At 34.7% G+C, this 22576-nt stretch overlaps 1 long non-coding RNA gene across 1 annotated transcript; it reads right to left on the bottom strand.

The window, feature by feature from the left end:
• Window positions 1-2557: 2557 nt before the first annotated feature.
• LOC132701223 (uncharacterized) lies at window positions 2558-18551 on the bottom strand. Its single transcript, XR_009618734.1, has 3 exons — window positions 18292-18551; window positions 17773-17872; window positions 2558-3494 (listed from the first exon to the last, which is right to left on the bottom strand). It is a non-coding gene; the product is annotated as an uncharacterized LOC132701223 (long non-coding RNA).
• Window positions 18552-22576: the final 4025 nt, after the last annotated feature.

The raw sequence follows: 22576 nt of genomic DNA, 5'->3' as shown, positions 1-22576 counted from the left end.
CTTTTCGTGATTTTGAAAACCCTGTTATTAAAATGGAAAAAAATGTTTTAAGTTGGTCTTTTAAGAGTCTTTCAACTATAGTAATACAATAGTCAAACGGTATACTTGGAAACAAGTAATCAGACACGTCAACATGTACAATGTCCTTGATCAATTCAATTGAGTTTCTTCTTCTTTTTTCTTACTTAACTACGAAGTATTGACCAGTTTTTTGATTGTCCCATATACATGTTCAATTAGCGACTATTCTGGATACCTTACGGGTATATTAGCGTATCTAGTCACTGAGGCGGTACATGCCCTAGCATTTTGTCTCTACACTTTTAATATAATATATATTTTATTAAATTAATGATAGTGGGTAAGAATTTGATATTTGACTACAAGGCTCAAATTTGATTGTCGATATTATTCATACGTTTCATACGTAAAAGGATTAGTGATTAGAAAACACTTATCCAATTATCATGGTCAGTCTTGAGCTCACAAATTTCACGGGACCATATTAATTGTGTCTAAGTAAAAAGCCCTTATTTTTACATCCATGCCGTATAAGGGAAAGGAAGTGACAAGAATGGCATCTAGGAATATATGCTTTCTCAAGCGTTACAAGGCCCAATTTTGAACCTTCAAAATTTTTACGTTCGGCGAATGGTTTTGGAGAAAACAAATTCAAAAATTTTAAAAATACTTTGCCACATTTGAGTAGTGCCATAGGTAATAATAGGCGCCTCCTCCTCCACTACCTTTTTGGGGAGTATCCTCCTTCTCCACGACCCCCTAGCCCCTCTCATAAGGCCTGTAGACCACGCCCACTTTACCCATAATCAATCGAAACTCCGCCTATTGGATAAGCAAGCACCAATAAGGGTTTAATCAATGCCCCTCATCTAATATTTTCCCCCAGCGAACGCGGCGTAGCCAATTAAAGGTGTCAATGAGATTTGACATGAACATATTGCTAGAGTGACAGCGCCCTCTAGCGGTTAGAATGTAAACTAGTGTCCCCACTTAATTTAAAAACAAAGTTCTGCGAATGTTACCCTCGCGGGTGCTAACTGTACTTTTTACCATTGCGCACAAGGACAGGGGTAAATAAAACACGAAAAGTGATCGATTTGTTTTCCGGAACAGAAAGCTGGCTGATTCCCGCCTACAATATCTGCAAAATAAAAACATGATTAAAATTTTCATTAATAAAGCAGGAATATTATAGAGAATATATTAGAAAACACATACTTTTGTTTTTAATTTACTAAACCATCTAGCGTGGATTAAATGCATACATATTTCAGCATTCTTCTGTTGTAAGGTGCTCTGAAATATTGAACTATTTATCTGGGAAACGTTCATTCATTCATTTCGAAAATATTATGTTTATGTGGCCGTCGTTTCTTTCATATTTTTTTTATTATTATTTAATATTTACAAAATTAATTTATCTATCTTATTGATGATTTTAAGATATCGTCGTTAACCTTACTATTTCATTAATTTCTTTTATTTATTGCTGATCCTTGAGAATAGTGTACATACTTTTTTTTTCGTAACTTATCTGTATCTACCATCTCTAATCTCCGATCAACCCAGAAAGCAAACACGAAAGACATCTTAACTAAAAAGTGGTATACTTTAAAGCTGCTAGTACTACTACATGAAAGTGTGTTTCTGTGGCAATCTCAACAAAATGAAATCTGGACGCTCATGCTAAATACTGTAATACCCATCTCTGCTAACACCCTAGGAGACGCTATTTGAACACCGTTTAAAGAAAAATTTCTACAACCCAACAGCCTCACTGAACCACACTTAGGCGCATCACTCTTTTTCTCTCTTCAATTCAGACTAATATTACGTACTAACTATGTATGTCATTTTTTTGCGCTACGTTAACGAACAGTATCTGATCATCTCTGTATGTGTATTTTGTAAGCCACATAAAAAATAATTTACGAATTTACTCAAATACTTCATTTTGTAAAAGGGTATGCGAACCTAGCGGATTATTTCCATACATTTCACAAATGGTTACCACAATTAATTCAACTATAATTTTTAATAATAATTCATCTTTCGCTGTGACAGGGAAACATCGATTTTTTAGTTCTAACATTTATAAAAGTGCTTTACCTAGTCTATATCTGTTATTTAACTAAATTCCCACCTTTTTGAAAAACCAATCACTAAAAATAGTTATTTCTATAAATATATGTTTTCAAATTTTTTCCAGAATGATTCGCGATTCGCTACATATGCGGTGTTGGATGCGATGACTACGCTTAAACTTTCCATATTTTGTGTCGCCATCGACCGATCCCTTTTATATATGAAAAAAGCAAGGCAAGTCTTGTACTTAACGTATCAAGTAATAAAAAATAAATAAGAACTAAAAGTTCAGATTTTCACGAAATTATATATTTTGACATGGCAATTGTTTCCACAACACCGTGCCTTTATCAAAATATATAAGTTCGTGAAAATCTGAACTTTTAGTTCTTATTTATTGTGATAAATGGATTAGTAGTTATTCTAACGCGGGACTGTGATGATTCAAGGTCACCGATGGCATGTTCCATCAGCAGTGTACCAAAGCTAGTTCTTCGTAAGGGGTCCTGTAAAAGAAGTGAAGGTCACGCCGAAGAAGTGGAAAGTGTCACCATTAAGGTGTACACCCGTAATTAGTGACAGGTGTAGGGGGTCCTCTGGGGTACCTAGGGGTGGTGTCGCTAATTAAGGTGTGTCAACCGCTAATTACACCTGTGTCGAGGTGTGACGTCATAGTACCTTTTTGGCTAGGCCCTAGGGGAAAAAGTGGTGTCACTGATTAAAAACATTTTATGACGTCATAGTGCCCGCCGCTAGTGCCTTTTTGGCACCTCCCCTAGGGGAAAAAGTGGTGTCACTGATTAAAAAAACTCGCGTCCGCTGACTTGTCTATTCTTGTATAAATTGTAAGATAAACAAATTGCATGGATTACGTGTCACAAAGGTTACGTAAATATTAATTATTGATAAATTTGAATAGAAATAAATAATATTTAGATAAATGTATGACGAGTCAGAAAGATTACGTAAATATTAATATTGATAAGTTTGAATAGAAAAACAAAATAATCTCTAAAAATTTTTATTTCCGTTATTAAACAATATGTTTGTTGATACAAGTTCAAAAATCCTCTAAATCGTAAAAATAATCTCTTGGATACAATTTTAAAAAATCGTGTTCTTTTTTTGGGACTTCTTTGCAATTTTTTCAATTCTCTTCCATGGGCTGGTTTTTCTGCACACTTCACAGATGTAGGATGCTATCTGATTTTTGATACCACTTTGTTTCATTACGTCGTGTCTTCCACAGTTTTTCCACAAAACTGGTACGTATTGAACTAGGGTGGACATCATATAGTGCGTGTCGTCGTCTTCGTGTCTTTGATTGAAATGTTCCTCCAAGAACTTGTTCCTTTTATATACATCTTCCGTGACTCGGCGTTAGAATGCTGCGAGAAAAAAATTGTATTAAATTATGACTACAGAAAACAAATAGGTTCTTACCTTTTTAATATTGTCTTATTTAAAAATTGTTGAGTTTTTGCTGCTTATGAAATTGTATTAATTAAAACAAAAATGATAAAGCAAATGAATATTTTTTTAACATAAATTGATTTTTTTTATATCCCCAAGGCAATGTATCAGCAAATATATAATTAACCACTCTCTTGTCATCGAACGGTGTTAAAACAATTTTCCTTTGGTTTACCGTAGAAACTTCATGGTTTTTACTACGAAACAGATGTTCGTTGGTATACATTTGAATTTTATCAAACAGACAATTATAATAGTCTTGAAAAGTGATTGTTTTTAATGACGAACCGGTAATACCTTTGGCTTTTTTAATAGTTTCGACTTCTTTTTTGTTAGAAAATTTTTCTCGTTCTACATTTGAATAATATAATTTGATCGCGTACATTTTAGATTTTAATCCGATAAATTCGTGCATAATTCTACCGTTGTTTTCGTCTTTCATCAATCCTAAAACTTTTTTATTAGCCAAAGGAATATTATAAATGTTATCGGGAGGATAATCAGAAGTGAAATTTATTAATATCTTCTCGAATACATTTATAAATATCGTCAACGTAATAATTATATATCAACGAATCTGTATCTGAATACAAGAGTTTTACATCCTTGCCGAATTTTGGTATAATATAATGATAATGAAAATCGTATAAAAATGTTTTTGAAATTTCTAAAATACTAAAAGCAGCGTAAATGGGTTTATTAAATTTAATATTCAATCTCTTCATTTCAATGATAACCATGTCATTGTCGAAAATTGTTAGGCTATGAAAATTTGGTTTTGAAATATAACTCTTTGCACGTCCCGACCAGCTTGTTACCAGTTTAACGTCTTTATACTTCCGAAAGTTTTCCATAGTCTTGCCGAAAACGGCATTATTCATTAATTTAAAAAAAAAATCGAATTCGTTTTTGCTTTGCTGCCTCAAGTGTGTGTTTAGGTCAATGTAGGTTTTCAACCACGGAGATTGGTTAAATTGTAATATTTTATGAATTTTTGTAACGCGTAAACCTAACTGAAGAGCCTGTTTGAGATTTTTATAATGTATTACGTAGCTTTTTTTATCAAACAATGTTGTAAATAATTTCGGCTGTTTTGTTTGGCCCGTTGGTGGAATCAAACGTTCCGGACATAGAGGTAGATCTTTGTGGACATCGTGAAGTATTGTAGGATATTCTATATCTACTTCAAGAAGATACCCAACGTCAGAATCGTCCGACGTGTTTATGATGAATAAAATGCGTTATTATCGATCCATTGGAACCCACCCGTCGGTAGTGGTAGTCTCATTGCCGTTCCATATAGGTTATTTACATCGAAATACATTAAATATGATGAAGGAATGTCTTGATTATAATCGTTTTCCATGTATTTATTGTTAGCCTTTCCGTATCAGTTCTGCATTGTGAAATTCCACCGCGTATTCCTTTTTCGATCATCATTAATGGATCGATGTCCGAAATTAATTCTAGTTGAACATTTGAAATAAGAAGACATGCATCGTATGCCAGACCCGGTGCCGTGTAATATTTCAAACATTCCAAGCCATACGTTTTTTGACGTACATTTCTGAAATTTTCGAAAACTTCTGTCAATAGTACGTCTGTTTTCAAATACAATTCCATATATTCGCGTAAATTTTGAATTTTGAATGTTGCCCAAATATTTTTGGCATGCTCGTAATCTTTTATCGTAATACCGGATTTTCTAAGTTTACTATAGAAATTTTCAATCGGGGGCAATTCGACGTCGTTCAATTTTTCCCAATCATCTAGATATTCATACGGAAAGACTCCCTTTTTCTGTAACAACTGAAATTCTTCGAGATTTTCGCAAAAGCTTCTAGTAATGTTTTTTTCGCTAGGATCTAAATAAGAACTTAACTTATCCAAGCGACTAGCCATAAATCTGAACGAATCCAAAAATTGAAAATTAACGCTCGTGTTTTCGATATATTTTGTAAACGATATATATTTTTCTTTGTTACGAGGTAGTAATATTACCGAGCCGGGAATTTCAGTTGCTAAGTTTTTAATGAAAAAATGTAGATCGTATCCTAAGTTATGAAATACCACGGGTATCATACGATCGTCCTTGTAATTAAGATTGCACGAAGAATGAGACATGTGGTTGATGTATAGAGTGAATCTTTTTCATGTTCAGTCAAAGGTGTCATTGAAACAGCATTGTTAAATATAGAATTTTATTGTACGGCCAGTTATTGTAATTGTGGACAAAACCAGCTCATACAATCTTTACCCATATACAAGTTAAATTTGGAAAGATTATTATCGTAACTGCACAGCAGATAATAAGAAATACTACAAGAAATATGTTTTTGATATTTTTTAATGTTTCCCGTCACAGCGAAATCTTCGTATTTTTGTAAAATACACTCGATATCCGCGTCAATGACAAACGGTACTTTTTCTTTCTTTTTATAATGCGAATAGGTTACGTGTTTCTCTTGTTCTGTCGGGAGCGTAATTTTGGTTTTATTTAATTTTCTGCAACTAAATATGTGTTTATTTAAAGTTTGTTGCGAATAAAAATGATTTAAGCACCGATCGCAATAAAATCTGCTATGAGTCGAATCTCCGCTTTGTTTCGTCGTAGTCGTCGTCGTCGTCGTTGTCGTCGTAATCATTGATTATATCGGTGGGAAGCATCAATAAATTAACCGTTCTTAAATAAGATAATTCACTGAAACATGATGGTACAATTTCCCGCCTTTCTAATGAGAAAACGTTTATGGAAATATTATTCATTTCTTCAAACTTTTTTATGTCTTTTAATTTGATGGGAAATTCAATGCCATCGTATTCTAAAACTTCATTGAAATGAGGATACGAATAGCTAATACGCGGATTTTGATTTGTACGACAAGGATGTAGCGCGGCAACGATAAACCAAAGAAAACAATATTCATCGTTATTTTGATTATTAAGAACAGCTTTTTTATTAATAATAAATTTTGGCATCGATACATAAGTTGAAAGACCGATATTTATCGGTGTATAATTATTAATGTTGACTTTTAATTGTAGAATCCGGTGAAGAGCCCAACAAGAATCCCTCTCTGGAAAATCCTCCAATTTTGTTTATATATTATTTTTAATATAATTACTATAAAATTCTTTCAAATCGGTATTATGATCGATGACGCGATTTTTGGTGGAAAAATGTTTTACGGCGGTTTCGCCCGTTTGCGGTTTTACAAAATCTGCAAGAAATATTACGTTAACTTTAATTAGGGACTCCCGAAGGGCTTTTTTTATTTGACAAGAGAATGATCTAAACGCCTTGCTAAAAAATATTATAGGATCTTTAATATCTAAATTAACTATTTCTCCCGTTTTAATACGATTTTTAAAGCAAGGCTCGTTATCAACTCAAATTAATTTTGCATTATTTTTTTAACTGTTTTATGATGTTTGAATTGTTCTTTGAAATTTTTTAAAAGACTTACATTTGATTCGATTTTTGCAACCGCTCTTCTGGTTGTCGACGATGACAATACACTTTTTAAATATTTTTTGAAAATTAAAATGTTTCTTTTCAGAAATTTTATCCACTTGTAATATTCATGTTTTGTTTTAATTAACTCACCAACTTCTTTAATATATAGTATATATAGTATAGTAGTATAGTATACGCAGCAGACTTTTTTTGTCTATTCTAATAGACGCGTATGTGATCAATAATATCACTTTGTAGAATTTTACCGCTTCTATCGGATAGCGGGGTTAGGGTCAAAACTATTATGTTTTGCGCAATTGATAAATATAACGTGATCACATTTAATAGTATGAATACACTGTGTTATTTTCGTGCTAACGACGTGGAAAGTTTAGGATAGATAATATTTAAAAAAATAAATGCATATAAATATATCGAACTCTACGACAATGAATGATTGTACACAACGAAGATGGACACTCCGTCAACATTGATTTTTGAGTCAACGGATCCCGCCAGACTTTCCAACAAGATGCTGGCGGTATTTAAAAAAAAAATATTCAGGTAAGTCTGTCACCTTCATTGTCTTGTTTTTCATAATTTACTAAAAATCTATCAAATTGTCATAGGTATGGGAGGAAAGAGGTGAAGATTCTGAATAAGAGAGTTTACTTGTTTTTAAAATATTCACCGAAAAATGAAACGATTCAGGGAAAATTAAAAAATCTCCCCGTCCGATACCTGAGAGTGGCGGCCGATGACGAAGAAGAATTACAATTATTATTGAAGGGGATGCGTGAATTCTCGGACGTCAACTTTTATGCGGCTGCCATAGAGGAGGACGAACCCGTACCTGTCAAAAAATTTAAGCCGGCATCGGAAGAAGAAAAAATAAAAATTTTGGAAAACAGAATATTAAAATCAGCCACCACTACGACGACCACCACCACCACTCCCAGTACCAGCAAAGCAGAAGATTTTTGCTTCATTTTAGACGACGACGCGAACGAGTTTGAAAGTCAAAAAGGAGTCGAACTAAATGATAACCGTCTAGGCAATATTTTTAGTTTCTTTTGAATTACTGATAGTGGTAAAGTTTGTTCTTCTGCTGTGGTGGTGGCGGGCTTCTCCACTTTTACGGGAGGATGTTGTAACACCTTTGGAGAGTTAGTCACGTTCTGAATGTAGAACCCCTCTATAGGAACAGCTCTCTGAACAGGTGTAAACAACTTTTGATTGGGGACCTAAACGGCTCCAGAACAGGTCTAAACAGCTCTTGAACAGGTCGAAACAGCTTCCGCCGCCGCGATAGGACGATTAGAAATGTATGAAGCAATCAAATGTTTTCCTATATCGAAATCCTTGGTTAATATCGCAGTCTTTAAATATAGTTAGGAAACTAAACGGTTCGTTCCAGCATAAAGCACACATTTCTTTAAAACTTTCAAAAGTCATATCGGTACCGATATGATCGTTGTATATGTGTTTCAAATTTAAATCGTCTTGTTTGAAAATTACAAGACAATTAGCATTATCTCTTAAAAGATGTTTAGGTATTTTAGCATACGTTTGACATAAATAAAACGAAGCAATTTTATTATGTCAGCCCATACTAAAGTATTCACGTATGACATCTTGGTTGTCGCACGCTACATCGTCGAAAATGAAAATACTGTTCGGTTTGGCCTCCGACGGATGCATAATGCTTTCACGGGCGTTAAATGTAAAATATCGAATACCTTTTATTGATTTCAGTAGTTGATCCAGGTATATATATTTTGATAGGTTCAAAGATCGCGAATAAATGTATATGTTTTTAAATTTTACACCGTTCTCGTGTTCGAGTAAATTAATCATCACGTTAGTTTTACCGCAATTCGAAGGACCCACGATAATACATCTTATTGTTGCGGGAAACAATTTACCATGCCTCTTGTAAGATTTTTCGTGAAACGTATTATTTTCAATATCTAATGTAGTACTTTGTTCAATAAGTTTCATAATGTGTTTTCTAAAACACCGTACTATTCATAATGATATAAAATAGATGATTTGCAAACTTTTTATATTAGTTTGTACTAACAAAACGAACACACAAGATCGTCAGCATGAAGTGTTACGCATCAGGTAACGGTTTATTAAATACGGTAATCAACAAATTGGCTTTTGAAATGCATATTCCGGGGTATAATTGGTGCGGACCCGGTACAAAAGTTGAAAAACGTCTCGCTAAAAACAATTCCGGCATTAACGGTTTGGACGATGCATGCAAACAATGCCGTATCGCCTATTCAAAGGAAAGTGATTTAAACAAACGTCACGAGGCAGATAAAGTATTAGCTTCCAAGGCTTTAGCTAGATTTAAAGCTAAAAATTCCGGGTGGAAGGAGAAAATTGCCGCTTTAGGAGTAACGGCGGCAATGAAAACAAAATTAAAACTCGGTATGGGCATTCAAAATACAGACCGCGGCGGTGGTGGTTACTTTTACCGTTCCAGGAGATTAATTCAAACTTGTATAAAAAAAATACAAAAAACTAAAAAAAGTTTATACGAAATTGAGGATTCTTTAGCCAAGATGATAAATCAGAAAGAGAAAACGAATATTTGCAGACAAAAGAAGAAAAAGAAGATACAGCAGCGAAAAGAAAACAGCAAATCAAAACAACAGACATATGAAGATAAGAAAGATTTTGATATTGCAGACGATTATCCATTAGATAGAATTCGACGTAAAAGGACTCTAAATGATGATGAAGATAATGAAATTTCAAAAAAAACCTCGTATCGAATTAGTTCATAATCGGTTAGATAGAATTCGACGTAAAAGGACTCTAAATGATGATGAGGATAATGAAATTTCAAAAAAGAAACCTCGTATCGAATTAGTTCATAATCGGAAAAGAAAAGCTGGTACGCTTGATAGAAATGAAATAAAAAGGACCAAAAGATGCATGATATTAAACGAAGAAGATAATTAGAAAAACATAGAAATGGATGATTCTATCGAAATACCGAATATTGATAATAGAAAAAGAAAATTAAGTCTCGACAATGACGGCGACGACGACGACGACGACAATCGCGAATACACACCACCTAAAAAATTTCAAATTATAAATAGTCAATAAACATGGAAAACACTTTCAGTACTAATTAGAAGTTGTAATCGGTACAATGGTCAGAAGAAAAAACACTAATCCAAAAAAACGTAAAACATGTGCGATACAACGACGACGACGATGACGACGACAAGAGAAAAAAATTGGCTTTACAAATGCTACTAAACAAATTAAAAAACACGTTATTAAACAAAAACCTAGTACTTTTGGTAATGCAATTCGTGTCGCATTAAAGGCGGCTTAGAGTTTAAAAAATAAAATGAAACCTAATCGTATCGTACCGATACCAAAAACGGGTGGTGTTTTACCGCTCATTCCGATATTTGCTGGAATTTCGGCGCTCGGTGCTCTTTCCGGTGGAGCTGCGGGTATCGCAAAAGCTGTAAACGATGCGAAATCGGCAACGAAACAATTGCAAGATACGCAACATCACAACAAAACCATGGAAGCGATCGCAATGGGTAAAGGTATATACTTAAAACCGTATAAAAAAGGAATGAAACTTTTTCTTAAGCCGTATAACCGTTAATAAATAAATGGTAAGCTTAGTACCGCCGTCGCAATTGCAGTACTTCTTCTTCCAGTGCCTTCTCCCTTTCATTGGAGGTTGGCGACCACTACTCCGAACGCTTCTCTATCCTTCGCAACATGAAGCAATTCCCCCACATTCAACCCTGTCCAGTCCCTGACATTTCTTAGCCAGGATTTCTTTTTTCTTTCGATACCCCTTCTTCCATCTAGTCTTCCCTGCATAATAGTTTGTAGTAGACGGTATTTATAATTTCTTAAGATGTGCCCCAGATATGCGATTTTGCGTCTTTTTATTAAAGTTATTAATTTTCTACCGCGGCCAGTTCTTCGTAAGACCTCTTCGTTTGAAATTCTATCCGTCCAGGGAATTTTTAGCATCCTTCTATACAGCCACATCTCGAAGGCTTCCAGTTTTTGGATGATCTGTGCGTTTAGTGTCCAGGTTTCTACCCCATATAATAATTGTGACCATATATAGCATTCGACGGACCTCAATCGCAAACTGAGACACAAGTTTTTATTACAGAGTATCTTCCTATAACCAAGAAATGATTGTCTTGTTATTTCTATTCTGACCTTTATTTCTTGATCTTGATCTAGGCCAGAGGTGATGTACGCTCCCAAATATTTGTATGTTTCGACTTGTTCAACAGCTCGTTCTTCTATGTATAACTGATGTTGCCTGGCCGGGTTCTTTGAGATAACCATAAATTTAGTTTTTTCTATGTTAATTGTGAGCTCCATTGCACGACTTTTGTTGTAAACGCTATCCACCAGCAATTGTAGGTTTTCGAGAGATTTAGCCAGGACTACCGTATCGTCCGCAAATCGTATATTGTTGATAATTTCTCCTCCAATCCTAACTCCTTCTTCTCTGTCCGAAAGAGCCTTTTGAAAGATTACCTGAGAGTATAAATTAAAGAGTGCCGGTGAGAGTACACATCCCTGTCTAACGCCTCGCTGGATTCGTACCTCATCCGTCTCCAAGTTGTTGACTATTACTGGCTGTCTGGTGCCAATATATGCTTTTAATAATGTTTATATTATTTTGGTCTAGTTGGATGTTCTTCGTTGATTTATTAATTTCATGTGTTGCACCTTATCGAACGCTTTTTGGTAATCTATAAAACACATATATATTTGTTGTATTCTCGGCTCTTCTGGAGAAGTTGAAAATTGCAAACAACGCTTCTCTTGTCCCCATTCCTCCTCTAAAGCCAAATTGCGAGTTGTCCAGCTGTTCTTCGCATTTCTTATAAATTCTGTTCTGGACAATCTTCAGCAAGACCTTCAAGGGGTGGCACATGAGGCTGATAAGTCTGTAATCATGGCCTGACATTGGGTTGTTCTTTTTAGGTAATGGAACAAAAGTTGATTTTAGCCATTCTGTTGGGATGTTTCCGGAATTGCACACATCATTAAAAATTTGTGTTAGCCTGATTATGTTCTCTTCATCGAGTGCTTTCAGGAGTTCGATTGGCATCCTGTCATGGCCTGCGGCTTATTTATTATTACTGTCTTTTAGAGCATACTTGAGTTCGGAAGGAAGTATTTTCAGGCAGTCGTTTCGCTGGTTTGTTGTTGTTATTTCTATTTTGTCTCGGTCGTCATGGAATAGTTGTCTAATGTAATTCTCCCATTAGTGCTTATTTCCTCCTCGTCTAATATTATATGACCTTGCTCATTCCTTGTTATGCAAGTTGTGTTATTCCTAGTTTTCCTAGATAGTTCTTTTAGTTTCCTGTGTAAATTATATGTGTCGTGTTTGGTCTGAAGTTCTTCAAATTCGTGGCACTCGCTTGTCAGCCAATCTTCTTTAGCTCTCTTGATGTAGCGTTTTATTTGTCTATTTATGTTGTTATATCTTTCTCTGTCTTTATTCTTATGTTTCCTTCTATCTTCCATACGTATAAGAATTTCGGGGGTCATCCATTCTTTTTTTGGTTTCACTGGGATGTTTCCGAGGACTTCTTCCCCCGATTTTAATATTGCATTTTTCATATCGTTCCAGTTACTCCCTTCGTGTAGTGTTTCATGGAGGTTCTTGTTAAATAATTGTTTATATTGTTCGGTTCGAAGTTTTTCTACGTTTAGCTTGAGTGGCGGTTTATATTTACTTTGCTTCTTTAGGCGGAATTTTATATTGGCTAGCAAAAGGTTATGGTCTGTGTTGCCGTCTGCGCTTGGATATGTTTTTACCCTTTGTATTCCATTTCTAAAACGTTTATTAATCATTATAAGGTCGATCTGATTTCTTATTCGTCTAAGATCATTATCGCCCGGCGCCGTCCAAGTATGCAATCTTCGAGGGTGTAGCTTATAGAATGTATTTGTGACTGTTAGGTTTTTCTCCTGACACTACTCGACCAATCTGTCTCCACGTTCATTTCTCGCACCCAATCCGAAATTACCAACACAGTCTTGAACCTTACCATTTCCAATCTATGCATTGAAGTCGCCCATTATAATCAGCACTTCTTCTTTCTTAATATTTATTGTTAGTTCTTCTTGATCTGAGTAGAACTTTTCTATGCCCGCTTCGCTACTCCCACTTGTAGGCGCGTAGATCTGTACCTGATTTATATTTAAGGGATGTGCTCTAATTTGTAGTAGCATCATGCGGTTGTTATAGGGGATGAAATTTATCACTGAGTGTCTTAGTTATTTCCTTAGGATTATGCCGACTCCATTACTGTGATCACCATTGTCTGCACCAGAATAGTAGAGGATTGCTTCATCTTGATAGCAAATGTCTGAGCCAGGCTAGCGTACTTCCGATAGTCCTAGTATCTGTATCTGTAGTCTTTGCATTTCTCCTATTGTTGTTGCAAGCTTTCCAGTCTGAAACAGGATTCTAATATGCCATGTTGCGATACGCTTTAATACAGTTTTTGACTTCCATCCGGGGATTCTTCGCACCCCTGTCCCATCTAAGGGACGCCGGGGACTCGGGGCCGTTTCTTGACTAGTACTTATATCCATAGTGGCTATTCTTGAGAACATAATGCAGTGGTTTCTCCTTGCCTTCTGCATCGCAGTTTAATATCCGATACTGTCGATTATTTGACAGTCGCACATTAATATCCAGTAGCAAACCGTACCGAAGTATCTCTTCCCCGCTTTACCCTGGTGTTGGAGTTGCTGCTGCCCAACTCCAGTCTGCCTTCATTCTACCCCCTGAGGGCTGGGTTGCCACCTACGCCTTATCCACCTTTCTTCTCCGCCTTCACCGCCGGTGTGGTGTTCGCCCGTATCACCGGGCAAGGGGACAGCGGTATACCCCGCTATACTGGGTCCCCAGCAGAACTTAGCCACCGACTCATACGCGTGTCGGGCCCACCCCCGCGACGTGGACGCACCTGCTGAGAGTTGCCTGCGTGAATTCAGAGAAGACAGCTCTGGTTTTCTTCAGGCCGGGTTAATGTTCATGTATGTATCCATGAGCAAGGGCAAAATTGCAGTACAAATTAATAAAATGTATAAGAAGCAAATACCTAACGATTATCCGTTAACGAATATTCAGTTGGAAAAGTATGCTAAAAAGTTGTTGAAAATACCCTGGTTTAGGGGTGTTTTTATGAGAGATAATCTGCCCAGAAAAATAAGAAAAAATTAACGAGATATAATCAACTTGGACAGTAGAAACGGAACCGGAACCCACTGGACATGTTAGAAAAAACAGGGACCTAATATCATCTATTTTGACACTTATGGAAATCTACCTCCGCCACTGGAAGCATTGGCATATTTCAATTTGAATGGACCGTGCAATATACGATACAATTACGATGTTTATCAAAAATTTAATACCGTGAATTGTGGTCAGCTATGTTTACGTTTTCTTTCCGAATAAATTATTTATTATTAGCAAACTGTTATTCATTAATCCGATAACCTTTGTACAGATCGGTCGTTATGTATACGTTTACATTATCTGGTAAAGACTCGATACTTTCGGCTACCATCGTTTTGAACGATTCAAAAAGTTATGCGGTCGGATTGATCGACTTCGTTACTTTCAATACAATTCCCAATGTAGACAATTCCAACAATAAATTTTATATCGGAAGTCGTCAAGTTATTGCCGTACCTGAAGGTAGTTATGAAATTAATGACATTGAAAAGTTTATAATGGAGAAGATTACGGAGAAAAACGAAACATTGAAAAAAGAAAAACAAAAGAAACAACAAAAAACAAATGTGATTGAAAAGGAATTGTCGACGAATGAGGACAACGAAATCGTTTTATTTATGAGGGCCAATCTTAATACACTAAAATACGAAATTAAATCCAACGAGACGATACATTTTGAAAAAGGCGATTCGATTGCAAAATTGTTGGGATTCAAAAATAGAAAACTGTCTGTCAATCAATTACACATATCCGAATTTCCTATAAATATTTCGAAAGTAAATTCTGTTTGTGTAGAATGTAATTTGATAAAGAATTCTTATAATAATAATAATAACTCGGTACACGTACTACACATGTTTTATCCTAGTGTGCCGAGCGGAGTTCGTATAATCGAAAAAGTGTCAAATGTTATATATTTACCTATAAATTCTAATTACATTGACGAAATTATCCTTAAAATAGTGGATCAAGATGGTAATTTGATTAATTTCAAAGAGAAACGATAACGGTAAGAATACATTTAAAGAAAGTGGTGTCATAAAAAAATGGTGCTCCTCTATAACCTCAACATTCAAAATGGCGTTTTGACGTCGTCGAATATAAAAGAAAATACGGATCTATATAGAGTTAATCATAGTCGATCGTTGAAACCGTTAACAGTCCAAATTCCGAATTTCTTCGCTATCTGGGATTAACATTGAAGGGAAAAAATAAAAAGAAAAACGGCGTGTAAATTCCTGCTAAATATAACATTAACAATCCGTTCGGGTATAAGAAGACCTATCGTCTTTTGCAAGTGTTTTGGAAGTTACTACAACCATAAGAAGAAGAACAAAGAAGATGAGTTTTAATATTCTGAATGTAGGTGAACACGCATTTATGGACAATTCTATTATTAATTACGATAGCTACACTCCATATGCAAATACGACATTAATGAATGAAATGAAATACGGATTCCTATACAGGCTCAAAACGTTTACGCTTTACCGACCAATAGTTACATGTATTTCGAAGGACGAATTGTCGACAGCGAAAAAAAAGTAAGCACGACTCTTAAACCGATCAATAATTTTATAGCGTTTCTTTTCGATGAAATTCGTTATGAAATTGGAGGGATCGTTATAGCCAGGGTTAGAAATCCTGGAATTACAACTACTCTTAAAGGATTGGCATCTTTCACAAAAAATGAATGTGATCGATACGAACTTGCCGGTTGGAATCACTTGCAAAATCCCGAAATAACAAACAAAGGAGGATAGTTCAATGTAAACGTTCCTCTTAAAAATTTAATGGGATTTTTTGAAGATTTCAAAAAAATTCTAATCAATATGAGACAAGAATTCGTTTTAATTCGAAGCTCCAACGACAATAACGCAGTCATATCTACGAAAGAAAATGAAAAACCCAAAATAGAATTATATAAAGAGATATGCAGAATACCACACATACAAGTAGCAGATGTGGAAAAGCTACAACTTCTCAAGTATATAGAGAAAGGACGAGAATTAGAATTGACTTTTAGTTGGGAATTGCACGAATATCCATTGTTACAGGAAACGACTAAACACACGTAGAACGTTAAAGCCACAAATCAACTTGAAAAACCTCGATTTGTTTTAGTTGCTTTTCAAACTCTTCGAAAAAATAATGTTTCTAAAAATATGTCCAACTTTGACCATTGTAATTTAAGTAATATAAAGTTTGAATTTGAATTCAGAAACATATCCATATGATAATGTTAATTTAAATTTTACTAAAAATTATATCGCTATTTTATATGAAATGTACGCACAATTTCAACAATTTTACTATTATAAACAAATAAGCGAACCCTGTTCAACATTTAAGACGTTTTTACAGCTGGCGCCTTTCATCGTAATAGATTGTAGTAGACAAAATGAAAGTTTAAAATCTGGTTCGGTAGATATTCGGCTGGAATTTGAAACTTCTGAGAATATTCCCGCAAACACAACCGCCTATTGTCTTATCATACACGATCGTTTTATAAAATACAATCCCCTCTCTAGTACTGTCAGAATTATTTAATTTTGTACTAATTTTTTTGTATAGTTATTTGCAAATTAAAATAGTTTTACGTAATGGTGATCTTGTATTTGCGCATGCTCTTATTAAAAATGTATAAAATGTATCAAACGTTGCAAATATTATTCATTGTGTAGTTTATTGTTAATCTGTCAAGTTTAAACAAAAAACATGTTTCAAACAAAAATAATTTCTAGTCAGATTGTGGCTTTGAATTTCATCGATTTTGTCGTGCATACTCCAATCAAAGCAAACTCAATTTTGGAAAAAGTCTACGTTGAAAATTACACTTTTCCGATTGAACGAGGAACATTCTACCTATACGAAAAATCCAAAGAAAACATAACTTTGAAGCAGTGTCCGGCATTCTATTTTGACGGTGCTTTTCCCGTAGGAACGCAAATTAGAAATTCGTTTAATAAAACAATAGGTACAGTAATTTTATTTCCGAGAGAAAATACGATCATGTATTGTGGAAGATACGACTTGGAAAATCTAATTGGAAATCTACAATTGTTGAAAATTATGAATTTACATTAGATGATTTTAAAAACAATTTTGTAGAACTATCTAGTCTAGATTATCAATGTTTCATGTATGCGTAAAATTATTTATGTACTATTGAGAATTTAAATAAATATATTTATCGATAAACATGTTTTTATCTGCGCATCACCTAATCTCTGAAAAAAATAAGTGAAAAGTGTTATACCGTCAACTTATTCTAAATCTACGCAATCAAATAGTGAAAAATTTAGCAAATTGTAATTTTAACATATTTACTTTGTATGTACAAAATATAATGATTGTTAAGGGTTCCAATAGGGTCGAACGGTTCACGGTTGGGTTAGGAAATGGTAAAAAAAGCGAACGCGATAGGCAACGACCCACTGTGAAGACTTACCGCAGGCTATCGTGTCGTCGGTTCCGGACGGGGTCCCGTTTATTGCACTCGCGAACTTGCGGAATCGGCTCTGTTTCTGGCGCCGAACCATGCGGAAGAACTTAGAGAGAGAGAGAGAGAGAGAGAGAGAGAGAGACGTTATCAAAATATTTTAGTGAGAGAGATATATGTACCTATATCCAACCTGAATACATAGAATCATATTTTTTTTATAAATTATGAGATAAAAACCAATGCAACTGTCTACCTGCTCGGCGGGTATCGCGATAGCGGGCGAGAGGTAGGAGGTAAACGAACGCAAACCAGGCGCAAGCAAAATGTATCGTACCGACCATTACAAACTTATTATTAATAATACAAACTTTATTAGTTAGAAAATCCGCGGTCGAAGCGACCAAAAATTATATGTACAAAAATATGAGTGGACTGTATTCGGGCTGGTTACTATTTTTTGATTTTCCCTATAGTAAAGTTTCGAGATCGACGATATAATGACGACTCCGAAAGGATGCGGCCTACCTTGATCCCTTGAAGGGGGTTGCTGGTTCTCTGCACCCGCGGGTTTGACACGTACCGGCACTTTTTAATTGCTTTACACTTTGGAATTGTCCGTGATGCGTTCGGTTCGACGGTCGATCAGAGAGAGAGTCCGTGTGGATCGATTTAAAAATTTTGACCTTTGTCTTCGGCAGCAAGTAAAAAGAGTCGTCATTTTTTGAGCGCGAAAAAACTGCGAAATAAATTAATATATGTAGAGTAATTTAAAAAAGGAGTTTGCATAATTCATAAATCCCTTATCGGGACGATACAAGTATTATTCAGAATATAGATATCAGTCCTTTATCTACACCTGTAATTTCCGATGATTTGGAAGGGTCGTCGGAATCGTCGAGCCGTGTTTCCGTCGTTGGTGCTTTCAAAATCAGATTTTGGTCGATCTACGACTAACTCCATTTCATTAAAAAATAAATCCTGGATTTGTTTTTTAGTTTTTATAAGCTTTTCCTTATTTTCCTTGCATCGAGTCTGCCATTGCTTAAATTCCAGTTTATAAGAAAGGTGCAGCACACATTCAAAAAAACGAATCCAGGCATGCAGTGATGATAAACCGAACTGATATCTAGATCCGTGAATAACCTTTTGTTTTAAAACATTCTCAATGTTATTGAAATCTTTAGAGGTCAAATTACAAATATAACATCTCTGGGTGGATGGATTATCATTGACAGCGTTGCATAATTTGCCATCTATCACGGTAAAATACAAGGTGTGTTTTACAAGCACCTCACGTAACTTCATTTTTACCTTTGTTGTTTGTAAAACCGATATTTGTTGGTCAATATACTGCTTTTCCATGACAGAAAGCTCCGTAGTTTCATGTTTAAACTGAATGCGAATAGGTCTGCAATATCTGGTCGAGGAAGGTCTGGGATTTTAATATATAATCAATTTTTTTTTAAAGTTAGTATCACCATTAACTAATTGAATTGGAACCATTGACGTAAGAAAAATATTGGCATCTGAAACACTGGAATCTGAAAACTGTTGTTTATATTGGCTCATCACAAATTAAATTTAGATTTTTACACTCATCAGGTTTTAAAGAGTTTAAAACTTCTTTAAGAGAGTCACATAACCTCAAAATCGTATGATCCAACAAATTTTGTAGGGGCACTTCAACAATGTCTTCTGACACTTTGAAATTGTCTGGATAGCATCTTTTTTTTTGCAGCAGTGATGGATTCATAATTTACGTAGAGGGATTAAACTTTGTCAGTTTCGCTTAAAAAAAGGACATAGCTTCGTCTGTCGAAAATGGTACCTCGCAATCTTTTTGACAAGCTTTCTTATATTTTTTTGCACGAGTGGATGTGGTAAAAGCAACATCTTTTAACACCTCTGCTGCATCCAATTTACCATCAGCTCTTAACTGCATTTGGGTAGCATAAACCAATTCTTCAGAAGTAAGACTTTGAGCGTACCTGTTCCGTTTTTCTCCTTTTTGTTCGCTCACTTGAAGATAAAAAATCAGTGGCTGGTCTTCTTGCTTTTGGTGTTGTAGTAGGAAATAATTGAATAATTGAAGAAGAAAATTCTAATTCGGTTTCGAGCCAATCAAAATTTTTATTTCTAAACGCAGTTTTATTTCTAAATGCTGCTGACCATCTTGCGTAATATTTTTCTAATAATTTAGATAAGGTCTTAGGAGACTCATTGGACAAATCATGGGTGTTCATTGTAGAAGTCAATTTCTGTACTATATATTGGTACTGCACCTTTCTGTTAGTAGAGTTGCAACCTTTTAGCCATTCAATGAATTTACTCCTTTTAAAAGAGGCCGATTTAGCTGCAGAGCCTAAAAAAGACACAACAAGATATATTATAACACCTCTATGAAACAATTTTAGTAGCATATAAAAATACACAGAATATTCAGCTACAAATCGGATTTGGTACTATTCATTCGAACCTAGCTGTTTTTAAAAATAAAAATTGTTTTACACCCAGTTAGAATTTTCTTCTTTAAGAACTTAATTAATCCCAATAACAACAACAAAAAAGAGATAGGGTCAATAATTATTCATTCATTCATTGAATTTGTATCATTATATGACGCTACCAAAAAAAAAAGGAAACCGAAACAGGTACGCTCAAGTACAGAAACCCTTAATTATCTCCAAAACTGCCAATATGTTTCGGGACTTTTACGCGTCAAAAGCGGTGTTGCGAAGCTTAATAATAAAAACAAAATTTTAAAATTACGAATTACTGAATTGGACATGCGCAATTCATACAACAATAATGGCATTAAAATAACAAAATGATGACGTGTCACGTAAAAGCTGTAAATCGGGCAACATTGCGATTGGCATTTTAGAATTTTGCATGTTCAAAAACCCTACAATAGTAAATTTTACCAAAATTAAAAATATATACCAGCACTGACAGCACTTCTTAAAAAATAGATACCCTTTAAGATCGCAAATTATCGCATAATAAGAAAATATGTCTTTTTAAGGATATATTAAATACATATTAAATAAAAAAAGTTCAATGCTAATTTGAAGATGGGAAACGCGGGGAAATGTACTTTTTGTCCAAAGAAAACGAAATATTTATGTATTTTAAGAAGTGACGCCATTGTGACATTAAAACAATTCATAGATGATATTAATTGCATAGATAATAATAATTATATGCTTGTACTTACCACTAGCAATAGGCTCCGCACTATAATTTTATTATTTTTCAATCACCAACTTTCGCAAAAATGGTTAAATATACACTGATGCAATCTGATTAAATGAATACAAATTAATAAACTTTCAAGTTTCAATAACAATATGGCGCGTAGCAACACGAATCAAAACAAAAGTTTGTTTATTTATAGTAACTAGATTACTGAAATGTAATGGATTTAACTCAAGATTTTTAAGTTGGAGTTTCTGACTTCTGGTCAGCTTTTGAGGAAAATTCGCCTGTGTCTGCTGTACGCGAGCATGGATGAATCGCAGATACCGTGTAAAGTAATTTTAGTACAGTCCGGTATAAATATTTTGCGATCAATCTTTATGTCATTCAACGAGGGCAAGTATACTTCGCTTTGTAATAGGATCAGCTTTAATAGATAAATTAAAAACATTACAAACTAATCGGATCCCAAACAACCCCTAGAGTCTTGGTCTCCTCGCTGCTCCTTATGCAAAATTCTGAATTTGTGTTCAAATTATCGTTTTCTAAAACACTTAGATCATTCGATCTCCACTTACTTAAATTAAAACCTGATTTTAACAAGGTAGCCGAAACATTTTGCTTAAGTTTTATCGCGTCAGAAACATTATCTGCGCCCGAAATAAGATCGTCAATATAAAAATCTTCTATTATGATTTTACGAATTTCTGCATCAGTTTTCCCCCGATTTCATTAAGTGTACGCGTTGCTAAAAAACTTGAACCTTTTAGTCCATATGTAATAGTATCGCGCCAAATAATTCTTTGCATCCGATACATTTTCTCGATGCCTGCCGAGAGAGCTGTCTTGTGAGTACGCATTCGGACAATAATATCAAATAAATCACTCTGCAGTTTCGGTCCTAATTTCATTACTTCATTTAAACTTACGCCTGTTGCGGGAGGTGCAACATTGATCCTTAAAAACTACATGATGCGGAATATAATATGACAAGGCTGGTTCATTTATTTTCCTTTCATTTAAACGAGTCATTTTTTCATACTCCATTTTTTCATACTCCTGTAAAAAGGAAATATGCTGAGCGTTAGACAATTTTGAATGTGGAATATCGACGTTTTCGAGTTGCCAAAACTTTTCAATTTGTCGACTTAACTTGTCAATATTAAGAAAACGTTTACTATTCGATTTATTGTCAAACCGTTACATTTCATTGGACCAGCTAACACCCATCCAAGTTTTGTATTTTGCAAAACGGGATTTTTCTTTCCTAGTTTTATTTGACTATAATTTAAAAAGTCAGTAGAAATTAACCGCGTATCCACTTGAAAACAGATGTTGGAGATCGAGTCGTTTATACCTGAAATTGATAAGTCCAAACGTTTCCCTGGTAACTTAAATCGCTCAAAAAATTCTTTCTTACAAAAGTTAAATGGACTTCCTGAATCTAATAGCGCCCAACAGGAAATAAATTTATTGTCGCGGTCTAGAAAATAAATATAAATAAATAATAAAAATTGGATGTCAAGGCGACCGTTTTGTCTTCGCTTATATTATCCATTTTTGAATCGTTGTTTTTTACATTTTCATTTATTTTGATTTCGAGTTTAAAGTC

Source organism: Cylas formicarius, unplaced genomic scaffold (assembly GCF_029955315.1).
Source record: "Cylas formicarius isolate icCylForm1 unplaced genomic scaffold, icCylForm1.1 PGA_scaffold_4__25_contigs__length_36172078, whole genome shotgun sequence".
NCBI lineage: Eukaryota > Metazoa > Arthropoda > Insecta > Coleoptera > Brentidae > Cylas > Cylas formicarius.
Note: the sequence above shows the minus strand (reverse complement) of the source record. Positions and strands in the feature narration are given on the sequence as shown.